Source organism: Rhinolophus hipposideros (assembly GCF_964194185.1).
Source record: "Rhinolophus hipposideros genome assembly, chromosome: X".
Taxonomy (NCBI): domain Eukaryota; kingdom Metazoa; phylum Chordata; class Mammalia; order Chiroptera; family Rhinolophidae; genus Rhinolophus; species Rhinolophus hipposideros.
In genome coordinates, this window is record NC_138046.1 from 11,429,773 (window position 1) to 11,438,286 (window position 8,514).

Consider the following 8,514-nt stretch of genomic DNA (forward strand, 5'->3'; position numbering starts at 1 on the left):
ACTGGCCCATGTGAGAATCCAACTGGCAACCTTGGCATTAGGAGCACTGTACTCCAACCACTTGAGCTACTAGCTGGCCCAATAAGAGTTTATTTTACCTTCATTTATTTTTTCTCAAAAGCTCTTCCTTTCTTCGTGTAGGTTTGAGTGTCATGTACTGCTTACAAGTTCTCTCAGTCTTTGGCTGAGAAAGTCTTTATTTCTTCTTCACTTTTGAAGGATAATTTTACTGGGTACAGAATTCTAGCCCCCACCCCCACCCCTTCAACACTTTAAATATTTTACTCTACTCTCTTCTTGCTTGCATGACTTCTGACGAGAAGTCCTGATACCTCTATAGGTAACTCTGCTCCCCGCACCCCGCCCCAGCTAATTTTTCAAGTTTTCTCTGTCTTTTGTTTTCTTCAGTTTGTACATGATATGCCTAGATGTGGATTTTTTTTTTTTTTTTGGTATTTCTCATGCTTGATGTCCTGTGAGCTTTCTGGAGGTGTGGTTTGGTGTCTGTCATTAATTTTGGAAACTTCTCAGCCTTGATTACTTCAAATATTTCTTCTGCTTTCTCTGTCTTCTTCTGGTATTCCCACTATGCACATATTACAACTTTTGTAATTGTTGCACAGTTCTTGGACATTCTCTTTCATTTTTTTCAGTTTTGTATTAGTTTCAGGTGTACAAAACAGTGTAATAGAGGAAAAAACTGATGGCCGCTGGATGGGTGGGGGGCTGCACAGTTCTTGACACATCTTGAAGCTCACTGATTCTTTCAGTTGTGCATATGGTATCTGATTCTCACTACTGATCTGTTCTTGTATGTTGTTTGCTTTCTCCATGTGAACTTTTTAACGTATCAATCGTAGTTACTTTAAATTCCCTATATGATCATTCTACAATCATTTTCATATGTAAATCTTATTCCTATGCTTGCTTTGCCTGTTCAGACTATGCTTTCTCTTGCTTTTTAGCATGCCTTGCAATTTTTTGTTGAAATTCAGGCATGATGTATTGGATAATAGGCATTGAGTTAATTAGGCTTTTAGTTTGAGGTTTTGTGTTAATTTGACCAGGAGCTGAGCTGTGTTTAACGTTGGCTGCAGCTGTAGATGCCAAATGCTTCAGTTTCCTCTAGTAGTCTTGTTTTGGTCTCGTTTGTTACCTTTGGGTTTCCCTAAGAACTACTTCTTACATAGTCTGTCTCTCTACTTAGTTCTACTCCACTGTCATACTGGAGCCCTGTCGATGAGGGGGCAAGGAAGTAGGGAGCGGATGCATTCTATCATCTTGTGTGTAACCCCAGATTTTTAGTGGGCCTGAGTCCCTGGGCTGTGATTGTCAGAAGCACGTCTTAGCTTGTTTTCTCCCTTTGGGTAATACAGGCAGGTTAGAAGGGGGCTAACATTGGCAAATAGCCCCTCTCTCAGGTCAGGAAGGGCTCTGGTAAGGTATTTCTTTTGGGGGGCAGGCCTGTATCATGGAGTACACTGGGTGTATTTCAAAATGGTTGCTTTCCCCCTCTTCCTGGAGGAACCAGGAGGGAATTTTTCTCTGCTCATCACTGTGAGAACATGGTGGGTTTCTTGGAGGCAATACCCATGAAAGGGTAGGCCTTCCCCCAACATTGGCACCCCAGGAGTTTGACCTCTCAGCTTAGGCCACACCCAGACTCAAGCAATTTATCAAAACCACCCTTTGAGTTCTCCTACTAATAATTGGCTCCAGCGGCTTCTGAGTTAATTTGATCTCTGCTGTGATTCTTTGTATTCACCTGTCTTTCCACATTTTGAGCTGGCAGTTTGCCCTGTGACCTCCGTTCTCTGGGTCTACGAAAAATTACTGCTTTTCTGTTTGCTCAACGTTTTTCTTGTTGAGAGGCTGGGAGTGACAACTTGCAAGCTCTCTACATGTCAGAGCTCGATATTAGACGTTTGAGTTGGAATTTCTTTTGTGCCTTGGGGTTGAGTGTCATATTCCTGTTCATAGCCCTAGCATCACCAATAAGCCTGCACAAATAGAAGTATTAACTTTCAAGGTCAGTTCAGTATCCACTTCATTATGAGAGAATCACATTATTTTCTGTTTATCTACTAAGAACAAATAAACACGCAATCTGTGGCAGACGCTGGCTTGGGTAACTCCACTTCATTCCCAGCCTCCTTCTCCCTTGCCTGCCTCTGCCCTAGAGGCTGGAAAACCTAAAGACGCATCTTTCCAGCTCCCCTGCAGCTAGACTAGCCTGTGACTTTTTTTTTTCCTTTTTCTTTTTGCGAATAAGATGTACACACAAGTTTCTTGGGACGTTTCTGGGAAAGCTGTTGCTTTTTTGACTGATGTGTGGCCTCTTCCTCTCTGAGGCCTGTCTTCTTTCTGGATGTGCTGCATAAAGCTAGAGAAACCATGAGGGGGGTGCCCAAGAGAATAGAATCACAGTGGCACCGGTGAACCATTCCCAGCAGCTACCTACCCCCAGACTTCTTGTGTGAAGAAAAATAAACCTCTTTTTGATTAAGCCTTTCTAAGGTGGCTTTTCTATAACCTGTGGCCATGTGTGCTTCTAATTGATGGTGTACCTAACCTATATGGAATCTGAGGTACAAAACCAAGAAATCAGTCTAATAGATAAACACTAGGGAGAGCAGGAATACGTATGGCTACAGTGAAAGAGTAATGCTGATACCCACCTATTCAAGGAACTAAAGCAAAGAATATTAGTCTTAATGTTGAAATACCAAGGACTAGAGCTTTGGTGATTGGCATTTGTTGTATACATACGTTACATGGGATGTGGAGGGAATGTTGAGTCTGTGTTAGTTCAAAGCACCAGTGAGTGACCAGTAGCATGAGAAAAGGGCAATTTTCAAGGAGGTGGGTGGGGGCTGTGGCAGTGTCCCAGTGCTGCAAAGATGGAACCGATCCAAGGATAGATTTGTCACGTTTCTGAATTAGGGACAAGAGGCTTCCCGTAGCCAGTCTTCTTGGGCAGGTTATTTGATCTATGTGCACTTAATTTCCTTGCCTGTAAAATGGGGATAATCATAGTATGCACCTCATTGGGGCACTGTGAGCATGCAATGAGATCATCTATGTAAGAAGCCTCACCATTGTCTGCACACAGTAAGTGTTTATCAGCTGGATTGCAGACCTGGCCCTCTGATTGCGTTGCCATCACCAGCCACAAATTCGCACAGAACTTTCCTCATTCTGGGGAGCAGCACACATCACTGGCTTGTTCTTCCCACACCAAGGAGCACTCCAGCAAGGGCCCTTCATGCCGGAGCAGAGCAGGGTTTCTGAGCTGCAGTGGACTTTGGTTTGATCATTCATTCGGGCTCGATAAGCCACCAAAGTGTAGTGAAGTTTAACCCGAAGAGCAGTAAGCAAAGTTGTCTGGAAGTGAATTTGTTTAGCGAGAATCATGGTTTGAGCCCCTCCAGTAATTGGCTAAGCTTTGATCTCCGTATGTCCTTTTGAAATGTGGAATATCATCTATCTGCCATCTCCCGGTATTTTTCTTATCTTCTTGACTTCTCAGAGATTATCTAGAGTGGTTACTGATTGTCACTGGCTCCAGCAGTAATGGGTCAGTACATGTTGCAAGTGTGGCTCTGTTTATCAGTAGGATTGCATGGCACTTAAACCCGACAAATATTGACTTAAGGAAAGGCTTTTTTTAATAGTATTTTAGTTGAGTCTGGAGACAGGCAGTGTGGAGCTGATAGGAGAGCTCCTTCTGTTTCCCACCTACTGTCCTTAATGCCCTCATGCAGGAAAAAGGGGGAAGAACAGAGCACAAAAGGCCCATGACAGCTGCTCCTTATTTCAATCAGGAAGATGCTAGTTTTTTCAGAAGTCCCATCCAGTAGACTTCTACTTGGCTAGAATGATGTCACAGGGCCACACATCCTGATGGTTGCCCTTTTGTAGCCAGACACATTGCTGCTTTACACAAAACTGGATTTCTTGTGGAAGAAGATGAGACTGGTGTGTTGGGTATGCAGGTAGCTGTGAATGCCACATTCTGTGTCTACGGTGTCGAGTGCGGAATGGTGACAGCTGGGGAGCCCTGGCTCACAATTGCAAAATGGTCGACAGAGCAGAGGGTGTAAGTGTAGAGACGTTTGCTCCTGGCCTGTATGAAAAGGTTGCCTGTTTTGAAGGCGTAAAGGAAAGTCCAACCTCAGAAATATAACTTGTGGTTGTGATAAAGCAACATTCTAGAGCTTTCTTGTTCTGCTATTGACAAACCTGTCTTTTCAGAATTAATGGGGAGAAATATTTTCCATACCTTTAGTACCTAGACAGAGCAAAGCTCAGACTCTTCCTGTAGAATTGACATAAAAATATTTCAATCATTTAAAAATGCAAGTACCAAGGTCACAGACCAAAGGAGACTAAAAAGACATGAAAAATGCAGTGTGGTATCCTGGATTGTGTCCTTGAAGAGACAAAGCAAGGTAGCAGAAAAACTAGTGGTGTCTGAATAAAACAGTTTAGTTAATAGACATACAGAAGTTGGTTTCTTAATTGTGACAAATATAGCAAGGTACTATGATATGTTCCCACTAGGGGAAACTGGGTGTGGGTTATATAGGCACCCTATACAGCAAGTCCTCACTTAACATTGATAGCTTCTTGGAAACTGTGACTTTAAGCGAAACGACATAGCATGAAACCAATTTTACCATAGGCTAATTGACATAAACAAGAGTTAAGGTCCTACGGCATATTTCTGACCACAAAACATCACCAAACTTCTAAACAAAGACCCAAATCACTTCTAATATTAACTACTGAAATAAATGTCAGCTATACATCCATGTGAGAAAATTAACACAAATGAAACAGATCATGATTTTCCAACCCGCTTATTCCAGTCCAGGGCCCTGGGTGGGCGGAGCCTCTCCGGGCAGCTCAGGGTGTAAGGCAGGAGCCCATCCTGGACAGGACGCCCTTCCATCGCAGGGCCACCCGCACTCACTCAGACTGGGACAGTGTAGACACGCCAGGTGACCTAATGGACACATCTTTGGGATGTGGGAGGACACTGAAGTCCCCGGAGAAAACCCACACGGACATGGGGAGAACATGCAAACCACACAGACCGTGGCCTGGCCCAGGGAATCGATTTTTTTTCTCATTGACATAATGAAGTGACATGGAAGGAAATATTATTCAAGGACCTGCTATATTATCGTTGTAACTTTTCCGTGGATTGAAAATGATTCCAACATAAAGCGTTTATTAAAAAATTAAGGATCTGTTGGAGGAGAAAATTGTTCCACGACAAACTAAGGGTTTCCATGTAATTAACAGCAACTGTAACTAGAATGAATGGGATCCAACTGTCCTGGGAGGATCCTAAGGTATTTTCACAGCTGGAATTTCGGCATGTCCAGAAGATGGATGGGAGGAAGGCCCACCATGAATTTGTTTTTCATGGGGGGGCAAGAAACTGATTAGGAAAGAACTTCTGTTTTGAGGAGAGAGATCAAGCAAATGTGGTTCAAGAACTGGGGCCAACATGGGACAGGAGGACTGATTCTAAGTACGTGTGGTGTCATTCAGATTGTGTCCCAGCTCTAGAAGCCCTGGCAGCATGCCGGAGTTCTGGTTATAAGGGAAGCAGTAAAAGAGCTCATAAAGCTGGACTACTGAGGATATAAGATATCAGCTAGTCTCTCTGATCTGGGGTTCCCTGCCTGCATGGAAAGTGTCACCAGCAGCTGCACCCCCAGATGGAATTTAGACGCAAGCGAAAAGCCATGGCAAATTCCGCTGCATCTGTTTCCATGCTGTGTTAGCATTACTGCTGTTTACCAAATCTTTCTAGCTCTCTCCCATTTCTGGGAACATGCCAATATCTTAGGTTTCTGCCCTCTTTTTTGTTTGTTTGTTTATTTGAGTCTATTTTGTTTATTTTAACTTATTATTTCTATTTGTATTCTTTTTTTTCTTTTTTTTTCTTTTTAGCAGCAGAAGGGAATCGGAACCCTGAAGGGAGGCGTGAATAGGTGTCTCAGATGGATGCCCCAGGTCCTGATACTGCAGATGGTAACATAGGAAATTAGCGATGTCTGGAGGGCCGCCTTGCAACCCCAACTTATGAGCAGTTGCTAACTTTTCAGGTGTGGATTTCATAGCCACCAGGGCTCTTATAAGTGAGAGGTGGTGACAGCAGAGATGAAAAAGCTTTGACTTTTGTGGAGCTATAATGCTCATTGTAGAAATGGTGTGAAATACAGAGATTACAAAACGGGGCGGCGGGGGGGGGGGGTTAGATGAATACCTGAAGCTTTAAATATAGGAAGGATTAATAGTAATGCCAATTAAGTTTAGAAAGCTTTGTTTTTATTAACTTTCCCTGAAAAGTGGCTAAAGAGGAAATAGGTTTCAAGTTAAAGTTTTTTGTTAAAAGTAACTCTTAAAATATGTACTAAACCTTTGCCCTTTAAAGGCAGCTGGAATCTTTGAGCTCTGTGATTTATGTTAAGTGAATTCTTTCGTTTTTTAAATGATGGTCAGAGGATAAGGATTTAGAAATAATTTTCTACATGGAATGTGACCCTTTTTAAAAAAGTATATGTAAATGAGACATGCAAGTTCCATTGGTTAATGGTACAAAAAAACAATTTCTGTCTGACATTTTCCTTAAAAGATGAAGGAGTGTATATGTGCATTTGGGGCAGGTAGATCAGACAGTGTTTGGACTTTTAATGGGTTTGAGTAGTTGATCTCTAAGTTTCAGCATTTCCGTGATGGTCTGGGTTCTCCAAATGTACTGAACTGAAACGGCCAGGAAACAATTTACCTAAAGGATTAAAATAAGTATAACTTTTTGAAGTTAAGCACTTTGTTTATTTTACCTCGGAGGTGATTTTCTTTAAGGGAGAAGATAATCTTGCTGGGGTGGGATGTAATGGAGATGGGGGGGGAAGCGGGTAGTTGTCCATAAACCCAGAGAGTTCTTGAATAATTCCTCTTCAAGGCTACAAGTCTTGGGAAAAGAATACTTTGTTTGCTTTTCTTTTGTTTTCTGCCTCTTGGAATGTGTTTAAAGCTTGGCTTGAGGCTGAGGTATCTAAGCTGGCAAACAGAAAATTTGGACCACCCCTTTAGTAAGTGTTGGGGAAAGACAGATTGTAAAAGACGGGAGGGGTGTTAAATGGATGGTATTGGACAGGATGGCAATGTACTGTATTCACAATGCAATAGTAGTTCTGGCATTAGGCACCAGAAAAGGAGAGAGTAGGGGGAGGAAATCCAGCAAGACATCTGAGAACCTCCACCTCCCCACCCTCCCAGGTCACAGTGGGCTCTTCCACATGGCCAGCCTGAGCCAGACAAGGGAGAAGGCAATGGGAGTGAGGCAAGACCTGGTGGAAGAGAAGCTGCACTCCTCCACTCCAGAGCTCAGAGAAGAGCGTGGGCCCAGGCACTGGGAAGATGGAGAATCAGAAGGAAAAAAAAAAACACCCAACTTCAGAAAACTGAACTCGGGGGAGACAAGTTTGACTGAACCCTGCCCCCACACCAGATTGCTGCTGAAAGCAGGTGCTGATTGGACATGCAAAATGAGAACTGTTAGTATTACGGGCCCCTGGAAAAGGGAAAAGGGTTCATCTAAAGCAGTTAAATTCCTGAAGAATACATTACTGGCCCTGGTCCCAACCAGGAATTGCAACCCCTGGTTGGCCTGTTATGGATCTGGCAAAACCATATACCATACTCGAGTCTCTAATGGGTTGTAATTCACTAGACTATTTGCAAGGGATGGACTTTGTACTTTATCACTGTTCTGATCATGAGATAACCACAGAGTACAAAATTTGATTTTGTTTCTTTGGGTGGTTTTTATTATTGAAGTATAATTTACGTAAAGTACATTTTACTCTTTTTAGTGAATCATTCTATGAGTTTTGACAAACGGTAACAGTTGTCTAACCAGAACCTCTCCCTCTCACAGCCAGCCCCTGACAACTACTCCGATCTGTTTTCTTTCTCTAGGGTTTTACCCTTTCCAGAATGTCATATTAATGGAATCATACAATATGTAGCCTTTGGAATCTGAATTTTTGTGCTTAGCAAAATGCATTGGAAATTCATCAGTGTTGTTGCAGGTACGAGTAGTTCATGACTTTGTAATGCTGAGTAGTAGCACGTTATGTACATAGCTACACATACCAGTTTGTTCAGCCATTTACTACTTGGAGGCCATTTGGGTGGTTTCCTGTCTGGGGAGATTATAACTAAACCTGGTATAAACATTTCTGTAGAGATATTTGTGTGAATACAAGTTTTTGTTTCTCTCAAGTAAATACCCAGGAGTGGGATTGCTGGGTCATATGGTAAATGTGTACTTAACTTTATAAGAAATTGCTAACCTGTTTTTCAAAGTGGCTGTACTATTTTGCATTTCCACCAGCAATGCATGCTGCTCAGCATTTTAGCCAGCACTTGGTAGTGATATTTTAAAAAATAGCCATTCTAATAGGTGTGTGATGATATCACAATTCAGTT